We start from the raw sequence: 21126 nt of genomic DNA, 5'->3' as shown, positions 1-21126 counted from the left end.
TGGTTTTAGATCCATATTACCCCTAAATATCAATTCAAAGATTGGAATTAAGTGCATGTAGTGGATGTTCAGTGATGCAATGCATTTTAGTGGGAAGTATCTCAGAAATCCCTTTTAACTCACTGCAGGTATCTCTGTATGTATCTGTGTGAACCTGAAAGATGTAAAGTCAAGCCAAAGTATCTGATCTACCTCCAGACAGTGCCACTGGTCAAACAGCAGCTACATCCCTTCACCTGTCTGACAAAATTGGGGTAATGACACCTGAATGAAGTTCCATGAGATCCATGGCTGGGAAGTGCTGAAGTAAAAACTTTGCAGTATAAAATTCAGACATTTATCTCTGCATAGAGACTCGTGGCATTCCTGGGCATGTATTTGATTAAGTACAGCTGTTGTGACTAAAACTGAGACCTGATGTTTCTGTTTTGGTTTTTTTTGGGTTTTTTTTAGGTTCCACCAGAAGATGCATATCCTACCCGAGAAAGCCAGGAGTTTCCTAAAGTCATAAAAGAGAAGGAAAAAAAAATCACCAAGTGAAGATGAAGGATGGTGACAAGACAAATCAAACCTCTCTTTTGGGCAGAGACAAAAGTTTGTGAGAGGTTTGCATTGATCCTCAGTTGGAAGTTCTGTGTTTGGAGGTTTTGAAGGTTTGGGGGAGAACTCAAGTACACCAGTGAAGGTGGGTTTGGTTTCCTCACAGGAATTTTGGGTTGAGTAGATGTAACCTGAGAGGAATTTTGGGATGGCCTGAGATATAACCTAGGATGTAGCCTGAGGAATTTTGGGTTGAGCAGATGTAACCTGGGTGTGTAGATATATGACCTGAGCTGTTTTCAGACACGTCTGATGGGGCTTTGAGCAACCCGACCTAGGGAGAGGCACCCCTGCCCACGACAGGGGTGGAATGAGGACATCTCCAAGGGCCCTTCCAACCCAAACCGTTCTGGGGCTCTGTGATTCTGTGAAGCTGTGTGCTTCCTGCAGCTCAGATGCCTTTGGAATTCCTGGCTCCGGAGCCCTCCTCATGGCATGGCAGGCGGTGTTTTGTTTCCAAGCCCAGAAGGATGAGACTTGTGTAAAGAGCTGCTAATTTGCTCTGCTTTGAGTACACAAGCTGAAGCCTCCACACGCACAGAGACTCAGTATCAACGTCAAGATGTGAAGGTAGAAGTAGTTTTTCGTTCGTGTTCCATTCCTGTATGAAACTTTTTGAGTAACAATTAAAGGAGGGCTCTGAGATGAGCTGAATAATGGTGAAACAAAGGCACCAGCAGCGAGCTGCCTGCTCCCCTGTTGTCTTAGAGCAGCGTCTGCTGTAGCTGCTGGGTACTGTGGCAGGGAAATCTCCTCCTCATTTCCATTTCAAACTCTGCCTGCTCTGAGATGAGGATAATCAGTCCCTCACTGCAGTTGTGCACTGCAGCATCTTCGCCTCCTGCTCCCTCTCCCGGGGCTCGCTCCTTCGCTGGCCCAGCTGTTTGTGGCTCTCTGCTTCCCAGCTGACTCCGAGGCACTGGAGCTCTGTGGGAGCTCTCCAGCGTCCTCGCATTCACGGGCACTTGTGTGGCTTTTCTGCTCACACATCTGCGCTTAAGGAATGGAAATTAATGTCACTTGCATAGAGATTTCTTTCAGTGATCTTTTGCAAGCATCCCCCCGTACTGTATCTCTTTGTTTGGATGGGATTGCAGAGGAGGATTTGTACATCCATGCTCTTGGTGCATCATGAATGCCCTTTCTAGGAGAGCTGGGAGCATTCTCAAAGCCCAGGGAGTCAATCGTACCAAGAGCAAGCTCTTCAACCCAACTGATTGTCCTGTCTAATCTTTGGCAAGTATATTTGCTAAAAGCAGGGAGGAATCTGTACTGGAGCTGGAACTAAACCCCCCTCTCTCACGTCCCACTTGGCATCAGGATCACAAGCCCACAACTGTGGCTTTATTCATTGTTATGGAAACCTGTTACATCTACCAAACTGTGATCTCCAAAATCAGGCAAGAAGACATCAGGAAGGAAACTATTGGGGTCTAGACATCAGAGACACCATAACTTAACATCAGAAAGATGCAGGGCATGAGATTTGGCATGTATTTTTGCCAGGAGTTGTGTCCCTCACAGGGATGTGATGGGTGGGAACAGACTGGGGGGTCAGTGCTGTCTTAGAGGTCTGGTTCCTCTTGCCATCCTCACCCAAACCCCAGGAAAGAAAGTGAATGGAGAAACTCAGTGTTAGAAAGGCAGTCAGGGTACGTCTCAATCACATAATCAATAGGATATTTGACAGCTTTATTCATCTTTTATCACCCACAAGTTAAGGGTAACAAAATGTCCAAGACAGACATTATCAAACAGCTCAGGGTTTGCATGGAAGAAGCCCATTAAGCAGGAAGAGCTGTTACTCCTGCAATAAATAAGTGACACAGGAGAGCAGGTAAGAGACTGGGGCCAGAAAAAGTGGTTTAGTCAAATGTGTCAGGTCACAGTGACAAAAGGTTAACAGCCTGTCACATGGCACATGCCCACAGCCACCGATGTGGCAACTATGAACACCTCCCTGTGCCACGAGGTACAATAACCAGAGATGCCTTAATGATCTTACATATGAAGGAATATGTAAAGCAGCTTAAGTCTCATTCTCTAGCTATTACAAGCTTGATCTCCTAGAATTAGACAGAAACTTTAATCGCCGTCTCACTGCTGTGCTTTGCGAGCTCACTCGTCAATTTCTTCCTTGCCAGGGATTAATGTTGCTGTTTGGTGACATCCCACTGAAAGAGTGGACAAGGAAGAGCAAGAAATAGATCTGTGACAGGCTGTAATTCTCCTTCCTGAGCATTGCCCAGCAGGCCAAGCACCTATTGACAGAGCTGGCTTAGGTCAGAGCTTGCCAGGGAAACACTTAACATCCATCTGAGAGCAGCAAGGCAAGCTGGAGCTACCGTGGCTATAAGCTGTCACTCAAAAGTATTTCTGCCTTCAAAGTCCATTTTCAAGCATCAAGAGCAGACACCTTCCTGCACAGGGGAGACGGCGGCCAGGAACGAACGTCTGTGGGACAGGCAGGCCGGATCCCGAGGAGGAGCAGGCAGCATGGGAAGGAAGGGCGATGCCACATCCCGCAGGGCCCAGAACGCCTCTTGGTGCCTCCGCTGGGTGTGAGGGACCCGGCCCCGCAGCCCCAGCGCTCTGAACCCCCAGGTGCCGCCTGTTGTCTAAGCCGGGCAGGGATGTCCCCTCAGGTGTCCCCTCACCCCCGGCCGTGAGGCGATGGCCGGCACAGCCCGGCGCTGGAAGGGCTCCCTCAGCTCCTGCCGCAGGAGCGACGGGCACAAGGCAGAGCGGCAGCCGGGCGACGGTGAGAGGGGCTGCGGGGCCGGTGGGCTTTTAGCGGGAGGGCAGCGGGCTGGAAGCCGCGTCCCCTCAGAGGGGGCGAGTGGAGGAGGAAGGAGAAGGAGTCCGGGGCTGGCGCTGCCCGAGGGGGGCCCGGAGCTCCGGAGGGGGGCCCGGAGCTCCGGAGGGGGGTCCCCGCCGGGCGCCGCCTCCTGCCCGCGGCCCGGGCGGGGCGGGGGGCTCCCGCTCGCCGCTATTGGGGGCCGCGGTGGCGCGGGGGCTGCGGGGGACCGGCGCTGCCGCCGCGGGCCCGGAGCCGCCTCCGCCCGCGCAGGCTCCGCGCCAGCAGCGCGCCGCAGCCAGCGAGGCACCGGGGCGCGCAGCCCGCCCGCCGCCGCCGGAGGAGGAGGAGGATGGTGAGGATGGTGAGGATGAGCACGAGCGGGGCGCTGCGGGAGCGGCGCAGGCTGCAGGTAGGAGGAGACGCGGGGATCCGCGGGGGGAGCCGCCCGCGGCCGCCCCGTTGCCGCGGCCGCCCCACTGCTGGAGCGGGTCCCGGCGCCCCGCGGAGCTCGGCGGAGTTGAGCGCAAAGTTTTTCCGCCGGGAGGGAGGCGCTGGCGCGGCGGAGCCGGCGAGGAGGAGGAGGCGGGGAGGGATGCTCGGGCAGCGCGGTGCCGCCTCGCCTGCCGGCTGGGACGCGGAGCGGGGATGCGAGCGGCGCAGGAGCCGCGCTCCGGGGCCGTGCGCGGGGATTTAACACTTCCACAGCCGGGCACGGGCAACTTGGAGCCGTAGCGAGCATCTCCGAGCCGTGCTGGGAATGAACGTGAGACTCCGCTTCCTTTCTATTTGTGTGTGTGTCTGTATGTGTGAGACTCTCGAGCAGGGTTTTCTCGCCATCCACCCCTGCGTGCCAGCCGGGAAGGGGCAACTTGAACCAGCCGTCCCCTCTTGGATTAATATTTGCAGCCCGAATAAATATTTTGTTGCCCTTCTACCTTTTTCTCGACGCCTTCTTGTAGTGGGGATGATTAATCAGGGAGGTTAGTGGCCAATTAGGCATAACCTTGTAGAAAAATAATTATGTGAGGATATATGGGGTTGGACTAGTGATGTGATACAGAATACACCCAGATCTCGGTAGCTGCTTCCCCATGTGTGCAAATTCAGTGTGTTCTTGATTTTGAATGGAAATAAAAGTGTAATGACAAATATGTTACTTCCAGGGGAAGACTGTTATTTTCCTTGCCAGTGAAATAGACAGCAGCTTCAGAGTAAAATGTCCATGTCTGGGGATGTAGAGAGGGGTTATCTTTTTCTGGTCACTAAATGTTTTTCTGGTCACTAAATGTTTTTCTCCCTTTTAAATATGGTCTTTCTAGTGCTGCTGGTTGCTTTGAATGTTTGGTTTGCAGAATGAATTTCATTTCAGTGCCCTCAGAGTCTCGAGAGAAGAAGTGCACTGCTGTGTCTTCTGAGGCTGGTTGTTTTAACTGATCTTGTTAAACAATGCTATTATTAAATGATGGCAAATTGAACCAAATGTATTTTTCATTGCCCACAAGTTGTGTTTTGAGCTAAATTTCTTTTTATGGCTGGAGAGGCTCTTGCACTGCAGTATTACAATACAGCCATATTAAAAAGGTCCTTGGAGCAAATAACCCTCTAATGCTGCAGCTATGTTTTCAGTAGACTTCAGTAGTTCTGTGGGAAGTGATTGTGTTGGATTTAAGGAATCTGGGCTGAATTGATTGTGCTTTTTTAAATTGTGGTGTTAAACTGCTTGTAGACATTCACATAAGTGGTAAATCTAAACCCAAAATCTAAAGAAGCAAAGCTCCAACCCCAAGGCTTTATTTGTGATTCATTTTTTTTTGCAACAGGTTTTTCTGTTTTTTTTTTTTTTTTTTCCTTCCCTTCCTTCCTTCTCCCTTCAATTGGCAGAGAGGTTTCCAGCTTTACTGCCTTTCCTTGCCCAAGCAGAGTGCAGTGGTAGATGATACCATCATTCTCCTCTGTGTATGGTTTACTCTATCTCTGATGCTGCAAGGAATGAAGGCAAGTAAGACTAGAGATAAAAGGGAAAGAAGATTCCTGAGGTTGATGGTGTTGGCAAATTGATTGATCATGGTTTGCTCTGAGGAACCCCACTAGGTTTCAGGTGGTTTCTTTGGGATGTCATGCTGAAAGAACAGGTCAGCACCTATCCTTCAGTGATTTCACACCAAATTCTCTGGCGTGTGCTTGGCAGGTGTGAAAAGCAGACATGGGACTAAGCTTCTAATGTCAATATTTGGCACTAAAAGATTAATTTTGAGCAGAAGACAAGCAGTTTGGTTACTTGTCTTTAACTACAGCTCTTCATTACTGATTTTTGTTTGCTCTAGTAAACAAACACGTAGCTCTTAAAATTGAATTAAGTGTATAAACTGCTTGAACCAGAGAGGGGAGACAGACTAATAAATAAAGAATTAAGCTCTTGTGCCACTGACTGGCTGATTAATGCTTTGGCCTGATCACTCAAGCAGTGCTCCAAGCAAGCTCTCCATGCCCAGCACCCTTTTTTTCTGGATTAGAGGGTGGGAATGCTGGGGGTGACTGTGGGGTGATGTCTGCTTGACTGGCAGACACTTATTGCAGAGTGGCACCACTGCTCTGTAATGTTGCCTCTGTAATGATTTTCTCCAGAGAGCTGACAGAGAATTAAAATGTTTATGGTCAGGTTTTCAGGAGGGTTCCTCAGAGAGGAGGGTAGGGATGTCCATCCAGTTTTAGATCTCACTAATCCCAAGCTTCTGTAGTTCCTGTAGTCATGATAATTTTTATTGAGTCTCATGGCAGTGGCTGTTTCAGAGCACAGGAGTGGAAATGTTTCCACTCCAACAGGGTAATCCTAAAAAGAAATCAAAGTGGGAAGGAAGGAGTGGCTGAAAGAGACATCCCGCTCCAGTCTTTTCTTCAGGTTGTTCATGAAACCAAAGCAATGGAGGAACAGTTGTGCGCTTTGAAATTCAATTTCAGTGGGAGGACCAAACTTTCCATCCTGTATTTGCTGTAAATGCCATATAATCTTGACTACTTATCATAAGGATGCAAACCTCAAAGTTCTCCAGCTCAAGCCCATTTCTCCACTGGAGCAGAGGAGCCTGTGGTGGAGGATGGGTGTCATTTCCCATGTGGATGCCAGCTGTGTGCAAGAGGAGCTGAGCTGGAGTCAAGGCTGATACCCAGGATGGCAGCAGGTGGAAAAAAAGTAATTTCTGGAGATCAGCTCTGCCCTTATCAAACTCATGTGTGTGCTGCAGATCAGGAACACGCTCTGTGCTTCTTTAACCATCTGATACTGACCTAAAAATCCCTTTGCAGACCCATCTGTGCTCATCAGGTGAGCCTCAGCCGTGCTGGTGCCTGCTATTCACCCTCTGAATTCCCTCACTCAATCCCATACCCTTCACCAGGCGTGTTTGCTGCAGAAGCAGGGTGCTCTTGGAGGTTTCCCATCCCCCTGCTCCATCCACACTTTGTCAAGGGAATTAAGCATGATGTTGCAGCCAGCCCAGTGTGGAGCTGACAAATAGTGACACCTCCTACAAGGGAAAAAGAAGGAGGGTTGGGATATTCAGGAGAAAATCCCAGGAGGGGTGTATTCCCTGTGTTCCCCATTTTTCTGACTGCAGCCTGTCTGCAATTACTCTCCCAGATTTTTGAGGATGTCCTTCTGCTTTCAGAGCTCTAAAGAAGGAATAAGTGGTGTGTTTGTGGATTTATGCTTAACCAGAGATGCAGGAGCAGGCTGGAAGTGAAAACAGGCCAATCTCAACTGCTGCTGAGAGCTCTTGGAAGTGGGAATGAGAAGTATTCTTTTGAGCAAGCTGGATAGCAGGTGGAAATGACCCTATACACAGTGTCTATAAAACAGAGTGTTGGATAAAATGGTCCTATTACAGGAAGTGCAGAGGGCAAAAAACCTAAGCAGTCTTGACAATCATTTTGGGATTGTTCTGCAAGAAAATCAAAGGCTTGTCAGTTTTTGCTTTTATGCACATAAATCACCTTTGCTCCTCCTGTTTCATAAAATGCGCCGGGTCAGGACTTTGCTTGCCTCTACACTATTGTGAGTATTTACAGTAGAATACACATAGCACGCAACAGGAGATTCATATTTCACAGCACTTTCATTTTTCATCAGTATGCCAACTTAAAGAACCTCCAACTTCCCTTTAAAATAGCATGGAGATCTGCAAGCCAGTTAAAAGGAATGAGAATACATTCTGATATTCCTCTTTTGTAACCACAGATTGATGCATTCCAGAGCCAAGTCCTTTGATTCTTCCAACATTTAAACATGAGTGACTTAGAGAAAAAAAACCCAACACTATATGAATATTTACTCCTGTTTTAATATAGCAGAGTCCTACTGAAGTCAAAGCAAGTGCAGCTGGTTCCTCAAGCTGAGGATATGGCCCAGAAAAGGACTTTCCTAATTGGCAGGAGGCTGCTTTGGTTCCATTCCTTGCAGGGCAATATTTTAGAAAAAAAAAATAAAATCATACTAACATCAGAGGGATTTCTCATTTGTAAAGTTAAATGCTCCTCAGTGAGAGGTGAGGGGATTACTCCAGCTCAGAGAGTGTTTTCCCTGACTAATATATCCAAAATGTATGTTGGGATTGCCCAGCACTGATAATTCACACACCTCTGGAGTGGAATCCAGCAGCCATTCCAGGCTGGAAACATTATGCAGGAGGGGTTTAGGGAAGAGAAATGAAGAAAAACTAATCCAATTGAAGCTGCAAGGGGAATTTAGGAAGCAGAATGCAATTATCCGAGTTGGATATTGGCCAGGACATGTTAGTTAACATTTTCACTCTTGTGGGGATTTTCATGGGATCTTTAATGACGATGAATGGTCAGGGCTCTATTTTACATCTCATTTGAAAGCCTGAGCTTTCACTTCTTCATGAGGATGAAGCGAATGCTTTGCCTTCCCTCAAGATGTGTTGCTTTAGTCAATCTGCTTTCCTCCCACTGGGTCAGGGCTCTCTGGGCACGCCTGCCTGGCAATTCCACCTGCCCGTGGATTTTCTGCACCCTGAGCTGCTGAGTCAGAAGGAAATCCAACATTCGGCATTGCACATCAAAGCCCAATTCCAGTTTAAGAGGTCTTCATGTGGAGAGGATTCCCTACAGTTCAACTGGCCATGGATAGAATCACAGGGTGGTTTGGGTTGGGAGGGACCTTAAAGGTCAGCTCATTCCAACCTCCTGCCATGGGCATAATTCCCTCCTTCCCCAAGCACCAGGCTGCCAGGTTTCTTCCCTATTTTATGAGGACTAATGGATGGAGGAATCATCTGTCAATAGTAAATGTGATAAATCTTACCGAAACTGGCGTTCCAGGAGAAAGGAGTGGATGCATAAAATATTTTCTTCTCTATAATCACGATTTTCCATTTAGTTATCTGAACTTGAATCATTTCTGAAGCAAACAGGCAGTTCTTCTCTGTAAAAATTCAGTGTCTGGTTACAAATGTGTTTTTATATTAGTGCTTTTTGGTATTCAGGCAAGGAAAACAGTAGGATGGTAGTTTGCTGCTTGAGGGGAGAAGGGGTTTCCTCTTCCTTTGGAGGTTCAGGAATGGTGTGTTTGGTATGATTCAGTCAAACATCATTCTGGGAACTTGGAGGATTGCTCTGTATCCATTGAATTACCTTTTAATCTGTTTATCAACATGCTTGCAGACTATCTTAGAGGTCATGAGGCAGTGGCAGATGCTGGGAGATAAAATTAGATATGCATCCAGACTTTACTGTATAATTTTGTTAACAAAAAGAGCAATGTAGTAGTAGATACTTTTTTTTTTTTAACCTTTTCTTTTTCTACTGGAAAATCTCTCCTGAGGTTTTGTTTTCCTGTCAGATCCAATATAGGTGGGCTGTGCTTCTAACCCACATATTCCACTGATACTCATGTGCAACACAAATAATTAAAAGATAACAGGGTTAATACTCTCCTTGTAGCAAAGGTTTTTGCTGTTTATATAGGAATTTCCCCCAAAACTCTCATGGTAACATCAATGTCAATATTCCAAAATGCTGTTTCAAAAATCACTCAAAATATTCATAATGCATCAAGCGATACATTTTGTACATTTTTATGTCTTTGGGGACAGTTTAGGTTGTTTTATGGTCTGTGGAATGATGGATAAATCCAATATCTACATCCACTCATCCTGAATTTCTGGTTAAAATTAAAGAGCTGACCACTCTGACCTGCTGTGGTGCATTTCCTACAGAATTTGTGAGATTTCACAGGGGTGAGTTCTGGGGAGAGTCTCACCACTCTGCTACTGTCAGACTTGCTTTAACTTACAGGTGGATCTTATTTGTGCTCATCTCCTCTCAGGATGTGAACCAAAAATCCCAGATTTTCAAGAATGTTCAGAACATGTGGAATGTAATGTTAAGGGTCAAAAGGAATCATGATAATTGTCCAAAAGCCTCAAAGGAAACCACTTTTTCTCTTCTGTCTTTGGTGCAAGGCTGGGTTTTGTCCCTCATAAACAAAGTGAATGTGCTTAGGCAACCCCCCCATGTAAATAAAATGCCCATTCCATCTGCCTCTTGTAGCTTGACCCACAAAATCACAACAAATGTTTCCACTGCATGAAAGAACTGGATGAATATATTATGTTGGCCAGGTGTGAATCTGTGATCTGTGACATTTCGTGCCTCGTGTGGGCATTGTGCTGTCATGTGGCACAGTGGGCTGCATTGAAAGAGTCTTTGGGGATAAAGAGAGACAATATGGACAGAGGCTGTTGTTAGGCAAAATAAATTATAGAGTAGCTCATCCAGTGTGAGAAGGATTGGGAGTGATGTAGTTTCAAACATCGTTTTTGCAGTAATTGTGCTGTTTGAATTGTGACCTACTTTAATAACATTCTATCGTTTTTAATATTTCTTTATTCATTACATTTTATACACACTCAGGTGGTTTACTGCAAGCTGTGTGGAAATTACAATGAAGGTCAAGTGCTCTCTGTGAGGATAACTTATTACTGAAAATATTAACTGTTGTCATTACTGTTTTCCAACATGAAATTTTATTTGTCTGGTGAATGAAGAGATGATGTTGGGCTTGTGTTAAAAGTGTGTGATTACTGTCAGTAGACCAAAGTCCTTCCAGTCACAGTTTTGAGATGTGCATGATCACTGAACAAGTGTCACTTTAAATTGATTTATTTTTCCCTGCACTCTTAAGCTGGTACAGGCCCTTATCAGAAACATCCTTGAGATTAGGACTGGTTTATATAGATTTAACTTTTAGAAGCCTTTAGTAAGCTGAGGCTAAACTGAGATTTGCAGCATTACTATTGAAATAACCATGCCTTCACTTGGCTTTGCAGCTCTTCAAATGAGCTTAAATTCATGCTTTAAATTATATTAGTTCAGTATTTTTCATGTGGAAAAGGCTTTGGCCCACTAGAGATCTGTGTAGAGGTGGAGTAAAGCCTTAGTTAGGGCTGAGAGCAGGCTCTCCATGCCCAGTGCTGGGGTCACTTGAATCACAGGTGTTCCACAGTGGTTTTCCTTAAAAAAAGACTTTCCAACAGTTGCCCTGTGGTTAGTGGACATGTAATTGTGAATTTTCACTGAGAGTTTGGAAAAATGGGATCAGGACATCACTTTCTCAAGTCATAATCCCACTTTGGTAGAGCAAATATATTGCTTTTCTCAGAGCCATGGAAATCCATGGGGAAAAAAGGGAAGCCTTGGAGCATCCCTGCTGTCCTTACACAACCCAACATATGTGGGATACCAGTGCATAATTTATTACATATTATTGAAATAGAATCATTTTTTGTAAAGGTCAGCTGTCACAGTGTCTGGAGTGTTTCAGTTTTTATTATGCAGATTTGAGATTCCTTTAGGAATCAAGTCTAAAATGGGCAGAATGAAGACAGAGGAGTTGCAGTGAATATTCACCCTTTTGGCTGTGGCAGCAGATCAGGGATTGAAGCTTTACCAGCTTTCTGATTGCATTATCTAAATTCTTGCCTCCTGGTTTGATGGGATGGACTTAGAGGTTTCCCTGGTCCAAGGCCAGGGACATCTCAATTTACAAGTCATGTGTATCTAATTTTCCTTCTGAGCTATGTCATTTGAATTCTCTACAGTTGTGTCTTCTAAGTATAATCTGGAAGAAAAATAGAGTACGTAGGTAAATTTTCTGGACTGTTAAAGTTTCTGCACTGCTGTGCTGGATTTGGGTTGGACAGGTAAGTTAGGAAGGCAAGAACTGTTTTATAGAAACAAAAATGAGAGATTTTTAGTGTAATGTCTGTTTTCTGGGTGAAATCTCCACTAGACAAAGCTTTCATGTCAGCCCAGCAGAAGAGAGGGACAGGAGAAGGTTAGTCCAGGAAAGAGAGGACTTCTGATAAAGCCTTATTAAACCCCTCTGGAGAGCTGACTAAGGAATTTCTTTTCCATTTAATGAAGTGAAGGGTGTCACACAGTGTCAGAGGCAGCAGACACAAGTAGGACACTCACACAGGTGATGCTCTGCAGGAGAGCTCAGTGCCTCGGGATGTTGAGGGTGCTAAAGCCTGACACAGACCAAACAATCCCCTGGAAGAGTTTGTGGTGGAACTGAGGGCCCAGACTGGGGGTGACCCTGCTTCTGCCACAGTTGTGCCAGGCTCACAGATGTGTTCTGGTGAATTATCTCAAGCTGTGGGTGCTCTTGGTGCCTGCCAGGGAGCCAAGGCTGCTGCATGTGGGGCCAGCTTCATTCTGCTCACAGACAGAAGGAATTTCTTACACAGAGGTGAGTAGCTCAGCCAAAATCGAGTGTGGAGCAGTTCATCTCTCCCTGCTGTCCCCCAGGTGAAGGGATTTCTTACACAGAGGTGAGGAACTCGGCCAAAATCCAGTGTGGAGCAGTTCATCTCTCCCTGCTGTCCCCCAGGCTTCTCTTGAGTCAAAGCTGTTTGAGTGTGGGACACAGCAGGAGTTGCTTCTAAGGGACAGGCAGCAGTGTTGGAGGAGATGTGTTATCTTCTAGCAAGGCACCCAGTGTTGCAAAGGTGTAGAAAACTGAATTGGTTGTGCCTGATTTATTTTGCTGTAGTTTTAAGCAGCAATTTTGGTTTAAGGCTCCTTATTTCTCTTACTTGGTGATAAGTGTTTGTAATGATCTCTCTGCTGGAGCTGCTTGTTCTTATCCAACACTTGGGTATGTCTGTATCCCTCTGCACCCTGCTCTAAAGCTTGTGAAAGGCCCCAGCAGAATTTTATATGTATATATTAAAGAAATAAAGACGTTTAGAAGCCACTGGATTCCATTTAGGTCATATTTGAAGCTTTGTTCCAAACTCGCATGGAAACTCCATTTTTATTGGAAGAGGAGAACCTTGGGTAATTGCTTGACATGAGGAATTAGGGCTTAAAGAAGAACACTAAATATCATGAGACTTGTGATAAAATCTTAAGCACTGTATAAGCCACTGAGGGCTGTCAGGGTGTAATTAGGTTTGATCATTATCAGCTTGAGCCAGAATTGCACAGGTTGCTGAGACATGGAAGGCCACGTGCCCCATTACCCACTCCATGAGCAGCTCAGAACCCTTCCTTGAGGATGGTGAGCTGGGCTGACTGGGCATTTTCTTTATTTCCTTTGCATTTTTGCCTCTTTCCTCCACAGGTTGTTTTGTACAAGCTCAGTTTATCTTGTGTCCAACCACAGGAATTCCTCCCCTGTGGAGAAGTGATCTGGGCTGAACATCCCTCTTGTTCCTGTTTGCCCAGTTCTTTCTAATTCTGGAGATTGAGGAAGCTGTTTTAATTCTAAATGGTTGTCTTTGAAATAGGTTGTTTTTCTGTGGAAATGCTTGTCTGTTTTCATAACTTTTTGTAAGCAAATCTTGAAGAAATATAATATAAATCTTAATATTGAAGTAAGAATGTCACCTTATGCAGGGCCCTAGGGTATGTTTCTTAGTGATAGGACCTGGAATAGAGTTTATTAATAATTCCACTTATTGCAGACTCTGTTGCCTTCAGATTACCATTTCAAGTGCAAATACACAGTGGAGATTACACGTGGCAACATTTAAAAAGCAAAGTTCAGATGCTGTAATTGTGCAACGGAGTCACTTGGTATTATTTAATAAAAGAGGCATACAAAAAGGTTTCTCACTCTAATTTCATTAATAATGTATTTTGCATTTGGCTGGAGACATTTGGCTGGCAGCTTTTCTTTCGGGGTGCTGTGGAACAAAGCAGTAATGCACTAAGATTTCCTCTTTGGGGTCAGGCTCTACCTCATGGTTGCTAAGAGTGGCAAGAAGATCACAGAGCCCTGATTTCAAAAATACAAACTAGGGAATGGAATAGCATTTTTAGCTGTCAGCAAATAGAAACAGAGATGGGAGAAGTTGTGATCTATGGAGGAAAATGGTGTGTCCATTGAAGCTGCTTAGTTTGATATGTATCCTGATTTATTTTCCCTGTTTCCTGAAGAAGCAGTATGGACACACACACTCACTGCTGTGCCAAAGGCTTTCACAGGAGGAGTTTATGCCACAGCAGCCTCCTCTGCCAGGAAGATTTCTCTTCTGGTTGCAAACATAATATTTTACCTTGCAGATGTCTGTGCTGGCTCTCTGGCTGTGCTCACCTTTGCTTCCCCTGCAGCTCCCACACCTGACTGTGCTCCCAGCCCTGCAGTTGCCTGGCTAACTCACTTTCTGCCTCATTTACTTCCTGATGACTGCTGCACACCCTTCCCAAATTCAGGACCTGCCCACCTTTGTGACTGGCTGCTCAGTTTGCTGCAGTGGCTTCTCTTGGGAAATGTTACAGCCACACATCTCTGGAATTGTGGAGCTGGGTTTCATTACGTTCACCAGAAGAAGGGAATGAACACTGGGGGGAAAATATCCCACTGAGGGCACTGTGAGGAATTCCAGCTGAGGGATTCAGCAGGGTGGAGCTGCTGCCAGGGGTTGTGTGTGTTGGTACCTCACTGTGTGCTTTCCTAAGAAAAGCAGAAATTCCTGGTTACCTGATCCATCCTGAACATCTCTAACAAACACCAGGCCAAGCCACTTGTGTTGTTGGGACTTTGCACTTAAGAAGTGAATGCCAAGGTTTTGGAGAGGTTTAAATATATTTTCACTGAGAAAAGACCTTTTTTTAAGTAAACCTAAGGCAATTTGAGATCACTGTCTTGGGGTTCTGAGCTCTTGTCAGCTTGGTGCTCACAGTGACAGAAACACATGTTGGGGTGTGAGCTGTGCTGCTCCACATCAGTTGTTTTTCTCTGTACAAAATGATATATTCAGTCCTTGGTGGCTCCCAAGGGAGAGTCCTGGAGTGATTCTCTTCTCACAGCTACATCTGCACCTTTGTGGCCCTCACTGCTCTGCTTGCTGACTCTCCTGGGGAAGATGAATGAGTGCGAGTCTGGGGATTTTTAGTTACTTTTGTTAAGATTCTGCTCAGTCTGAGTTGAGTCTTTTTTAATGGACACTTGTATGGACTGATTGTGGCTTTTTTCCCATGTAGTTATTTCTAAGATCTTTCTTCCATCATATTTCAGATCTTTTTAAAGCCTTGGGTGTGTGTATCCAGATTCCATTGCAGTTCAGGGACAGCACTGTGACTGCCCACCTTGTGCAGTGTCTTAACCAAAAACCCCCTTTCATGTTGTATATCTCCTATTGTTTTATCAATTTCCCCACCTGTTTTCAAGTTCTATGTCTGATTTCAGAATCCCAGTTTATTAAATACTGGAAAGTATTTTTGCTTTGAAGGTCTCTAAGTACCGTACTAACAGCACAGAACAAAATCCTATGTAAACTCAAGTAGTTTTTCCATAATTTCCATAATTCCTTAGTTAATTGGGGCAGCTAATAAAGTAAAATAGGGGCTGAGATGTGGCATCCATGTGCTTTGCTGTATTCTGTGGACATCTGATTTGTAATTGCCATGTTGCTTGTTTTGTAGGTGGAATATTGTTTTAGAGCTCAGCATTGGAGCAGGAGAGCTGCTTGTGATTCTGTTGGAGGATGGGAGAGACAACAGAATGAGGCAGAAATCTTATTTTTCTGGTGCTTTTCTCTTGGAGGAGGCTGAATCTGAGAGCCTTGGCACCATTCCACAGCAGAGGAGCTTGCAGTGATGCTGCAGTTTTGTTGGTGCCACTGCAGACACAAAGGCTAAAACAAATCAAACTGAGCTGAGAGGAGCAGATGGGGCAAGTGAGAAGTTGGGAAATCATTCAAAGTGTTAGACACCGAGCAATTTCAATTTTCCCGAGACAAGTGGGTGCTGTGGCACAACATGGCTGTTTTTGACACTCAACACACGTGAGGCAGTTTTGGAATAAAAGCTGCATCAGGTGTTCTGTTTCCAAATTTCTCTGCCTGAGGGGGAGAGTTTGCATTTGGCAAGGATAGCTGTAAGGGGGGGTGGGGTGGTGAAAACAAGATTATCATGAATCCTTTCAGGTGTTTTGTTGACTACTCTGAGCAGAGTGTGTGTAACAAATGAGCAAAGTTCCTCTGTTGGAGGCAAAAATGGAATTTATAAGGGTATCACAAGGCAGTGGGGTTCAAAGAAATTGGACAGATACTTCCTTTCTGCTAGAAGCATTGTCTTGATTTTAATGTTCTCCTTAAAGGATAAAATTTTTGCCCCATAGCATGGGAATCAGCAAAAGAATAAACCCCTCACTTTAATAAATATAAATGTTGGAAATTTTGGCATCATCAGTAATGAATCCACAGAAATTCTTTGGAATGTGTGAGCTGTATCCCTCTGTAACACTCTTCTTCTGTTAAGGTTCCCCTTTAAGGGGTTTGATTCCCTTTAAAGTGTGGAAATCAGATACAAAGCATTCTGGTCTCACCTGATAATTGTGGCCTAAACACGATTTTGCAGTATTTACTGTTTATAATAAATAAATAGACTGTAGATAATTCCTCTTTTAAAAGCTGTAGGGCACAGAAAAGTTGGGTGTAGGAAGAATGTGTATGATAAGGCATAGTTCCAGCAGAAAGAAAAGGAACTTAAATAGCACTTGGATTCTTTCCATCCACCCTACGAAGAAGAAAATTGGTTTGCAGGAAATATAGGTCATGGCAGTGTTCTGGCATCTTGATGTTGCTGTTTTGTAAGTACACTGGATTGCTGGCAGCACAATTTGGGACTCCCATTAGAGCTGCTCTTTGCTGTCAGGCTTAAAGGCCATTTAATATCCCTTATCTGATCTAATGCACTCCTCACACAGACAAAGAAAATTTAAAAGATGCTGTGAGTTTGGGGGATTTCTGTTTGGGTGTGGGTTTTTAAATTTTTTTTCCTTTTTTTTTTAAAGGAGTTACTGAAAGCCAATTTGGAGATTCTGCCTGTTGGTCCATCCAAGAGTCAGTTGCTTCAGTAAGAACTCAGGGTTCAAGGATGTTTCATGAATGAGGCATTGAAGGGAGATTTTTCTCCCCTCTCCATGATAAAGCACAGGAAAAAACCCAAACCTTGCATTATTATGCCACGTGGTTTTACAGATACCAGCTTATGATTGGAGAAAAGCCTTGGCTTTTTGAACATGGACTTTGATTATGGCATTAATCTAATTTCTTTGTGCTAGGAGAAGTACTAAAGGCAGCTGTATTCTGTGATTCAGGTGGTCTGTATTCTCTGTGCCCGGCAGCTGGACTGGGTCAGTGGTGTTTGTAGGACTGGGGATGAACAGGAGGTAACACTGCTCCCTTCTGGGACATCATGGCATTAAAATGTGAAGAAACACATTTTTCTGCTTAGTTCTGTTCAGCTGGCCACTATGAATAGTAAGAGGCCAGGATGAAACCAAGAATGTGGAAATTTGGGTGAGGGAATTGTAAGGTGTTCTCCTTACATTCCACAGTGCTGCTGTAGTTTTAGGAGTTATAGTCTGTGTATAAATACCAGACCTGCTAAAACTGCTTCATCCTCACCTGTATTTTCTTTTTAACTGGTTTGTCTTGAATAAGACTGGAAGTCAACAAATCCATGGAATCAGATGAAGTCAAAGTCTGTCTTGCCTCTCCCTCACCCTGTCCTGGGGTCACTTGTGGTTCCTGGGGTTTGGGTTGTGCAGGTCTTTCTCAGACTCCTTGTGCCAAGAAGGGCTGCAGTGAATTGAAACCCTTTTGTTTTGGTTGATGTGGGATTTTTTTAAAAAAATATGCAATCAGGAAAACTTCCTGTGGTGACAACAAGGTTTTTCTTTTAGGTGGATCTGATTATCAAGCCAGTGTTATTGTACCTTAGTTTCTTGCTTTCTTAGTTTCTTTTTATCACTTTCAGCAGGATTTGCAGGACTGATTCTTTGAGTCCTGAACAAGGTGATTGTGTGTGCACATGTGTGTGTGTGTGTTTTAAAAAAAAACTTAAAATAATATCTTCAAAAATCTATTAATTTTAATTTTTTAAAATATAAAGATGCAAAAATGAGCAAACAGAAAGGCCTATCAGTTATGTGTATCTGATTGAAATGCATTGATTCTTACACATAAATTATTATTGCATGCAATTGCATGAACAAATGGAAAAGCTGGGTTTAGGACCCCTTGAAAATAATCTATTTCTGTTAGACATGCATATCATTTAGATATATTCTTGTCTACACAGTGTATAATTTTTCAGTGGTTCTTTCAGAGGTAATTGTGGAAGGCAAAATGTGCTATGTGAATATGGTACTTCAAATTGTTGAATGCTTCCATGAGAAAATACATGATTAGTCTGCAAATAATCTCTTCAAAGGCCCTATTTCAAATCTGAACTCTCAGATGGCTTGGGTAGTCTCTGCTCTTGCTTTGGAGGGTCTGAGAATGTTAAAACCATTTACATGCATTGTCACAAAATAATTTTATGGGGTTGATCCTGCCTGACACGATGCTTCACACCATGATGGAAAAATTCATAAATGTGTTCTTCCATTTGATGCTCAAGAAGCACTTAGATGCACTCATTTCTCTAAGAGTTATTTTCTCTCTTTATATCCAATTCAGGGATTATGGTCAAGTGCTCATTTTTATGGTATTTACAAGAAATAAGTAGAGCCAGCTTGCTCATAACCCTCTCCCTCCACCCCCTGCCCAGATTCATCCTCGCAGCATCCTGGAACAAAGAGAGCTGAGATTCTGAGCCTTGCTCCCATCTGATTCAAGAATGCATTTCCCTGTAGTAATTTTTAAGAGGCTGAGTTGTTTGTGGTCAAGAGTCTAATAAGGTTATGTCCTTTACAGTAAAGAAGGAGTGGTGGTTAATAAGTTTCTGGGCTGTCTAAAAATTTTAATTTAGGATGAAGTTCTCAGTGTTGTGTTTCCCAGCCACGAGGTGTGGGGGAGACCAGCTGGCTGTAAGAGAGGTGTGTGGGATTCAGTCTGATCCTGCAGTTGCTTTAGGTGTTGGTTCTACTGGCATGGGTAACACATTTGTTTTATTTGTGTTGTTTTGAGGCTTGGCCTCTGCTCTCCATGAAGGGATTGGGTAAACAGCAGTGCTGGTTTATCCCCAGTGCCCCGTGCTGAGGGAAGGTTATGGGAAAGGTTGTGGTGAGAGAGCTCTGAGGAGCAAAGCATGTCACACATCATCACCCTGCAGAGGTGTGGAGATGACACGTTGATTCTGCTACTCAGCCCCCTCTGGGTGTCTGTGACCAGGTGGTGACACTGATTTATCACACAACTTCAGCTGCCTTTCACAAGTTCACAATAATTTATCAGCCTGTGCACCTAAGAGTGAGCAGTTCTTTTTGACCCTTGTTTTGTGTTCAGCGGAATTAATGATTTAAAAGTTGTGCCCACAATTCATTAAATAGCTAAGCTGGTTTGGGGATTCAGATTTGATTCAAACCATTTGGTTACCACACCAAACAGCTATGCTAAACAGTTCAATAATGTCCTGGTTTGAAAAGACTGGTGTCTGCTTTGAAATGGAAAATGTAAACCCCCTCTCTCCCAGCTACATTTTTCAACCTAAGATAAACAAATACTGGAATTTAATTTGTTGAGATATACAAGAAAAAGAGCTCATAATCTGAGTTATTCTGCAATAGAATTAATGTAGCAGAACAACCTTTACCAAAACTTCACAGTGTCCCCTGTTTTCAGGTATTGGTTAGAAATCCTTATCCTGTTTGCCACCAGGGGTTTGTCCCCTGTGACACTGCTGGGATGTGGCTCTTAGCAAGGAAAGGCTGCTGTTGGCCAGTGGCCACTCCAGTTTGGCTCCTGAGCCTCCAGCTGTGTTCTGTGTGCTCTGAGCTCTGGGTGCTGTGCTGACCTTTCCAGGAGCCCTGGGGATGCCTCCCTGCCACCCCTCATCACCTGGGATTTTTGGCAAGGTTGTGTTTCAGTGATTTTTTGAATTTTCCCCTGCTCAAGCTTGCTTTTCTGGGATGAGGAGGAGCTTCTGTGGCTGCATGGAGTGTTGGTTTTGGGAATTTCTAACTCACAAAAAGGCGCCTGCAGGTCTGGATATGCATACTTCAAAATGTGTATTTATGAATTTAAAATGACAAACTTTTTTTTTTGCTTGGGTGTTTTATTTTTGGACTTTTTTCCCAAATAAGCTCTGTAATGAGTTGATCCTTTGACTCACCCACAGATAAGACAGTTCTAGTGAGAAGCTGTTTTATGGAATTCATTTTGGAAGCTATTCAGGGAAATTACTGCAGGCTTTTTGAGAAAATTAGTGGGAGCGTGGAAGGACCACAGAAAGTTTTTTTCCCTTAGGATTTTAAGTAGGATCTTACAAAGGGAAGGAAAAAACACAATCCCAAATTGTAACGAAAGAATTTTTTAAATAATGTAACAAAATTATGCAAACTCTAGGTTTGGATGTGGGTGAGTTCTTAGCTGTTCCTCCTAGTGAAAGTTTTATTTTAAATTAGTGCTTTTAGAAAGGAAAGGAAATTACTTAATCACTGCTCCAAATGTGTGTGTTTATATGGGGGCGTGTGTGTATCCCCTTTGCAAGATGTTAGGGTTTGGATTTAGGATGATGTTAATAAATGAATGTACAACTTGTAGGAGTGAAATGATCAAGGCAACTACTCTGTAGGGCTGTGGGAACCCCAGGGGCTCAGTTCCTGATGAATATAATCAGCTGGATTCACCTGAAATTTTTTATTCTGGAAAAAAAAAGTGAATCAAACCTCTGGATCTTTCACAGGAACTTTTAAATTATTTGAATTGGAGAGGGGCATTTCTTGGTGCTTGAATTAGGTTAATGTTTTGTGGGTATACATATACATGATCCAGGACATGGAGAACTGGGGAAACTACACGTGGATTTCTGTTGAGCAAAATGATGTCTTTGAGTCTTTATGACACAGATTATTAAAGGAAGAAGTCAGATTGTTTGAATAACTTAATCTAATTCTTGTAAATGTGAGCCACACATGGAGTGTGTGATGCTGAACTGCAGCGAGGGGAATAGAGGAGCAGGTGCTGCTGTGGAGGATCCCAGCAGCATCCCGTGCAACTTTACACTAAATACCAAATAACTTGGAAATGTGCCTCGTCTGTGCATGGGGCTAATTGATTTCTGAGCCACTTGGTCTGGAGGCTTGTTTGTATTTAAGGTACTCTTTGGAATCCCTCTCTCTGCACTATTCCTTTGTGTGTACCAGACATCAGGAACCTCCAGGACAGACAGCAGCCACGCCGAAGCCATTCCAGGAATTTTTTGGCACACCTTCACATCAAAGGACAGATACTGTGTGCTTCTTGTAT

General features: G+C 44.2%; 1 protein-coding gene across 6 annotated transcripts in view; it reads left to right on the top strand.

Moving 5' to 3' along the window:
- Window positions 1-3667: 3667 nt before the first annotated feature.
- DAB1 (DAB adaptor protein 1) overlaps window positions 3668-21126 on the top strand; it is a 406138-nt gene continuing 388679 nt past the window's right edge. For 3 of the 6 annotated variants that reach the window (XM_064429000.1, XM_064428992.1, XM_064428991.1), the window contains exon 1: window positions 3668-3809. The gene's annotated coding sequence lies outside the window, so the exon portion shown is untranslated. Of the gene's footprint in view, window positions 3810-3893; window positions 4164-21126 lie in introns of those variants that run through there. The other 3 variants (XM_064428985.1, XM_064428984.1, XM_064428999.1) reach the window with 2 other exon arrangements.

The sequence above is a fragment of the Passer domesticus genome, chromosome 7 (assembly GCF_036417665.1).
Source record: "Passer domesticus isolate bPasDom1 chromosome 7, bPasDom1.hap1, whole genome shotgun sequence".
Classification (NCBI taxonomy): Eukaryota; Metazoa; Chordata; class Aves; order Passeriformes; family Passeridae; genus Passer; species Passer domesticus.
This window is presented reverse-complemented; position numbering and strand designations above follow the sequence as displayed.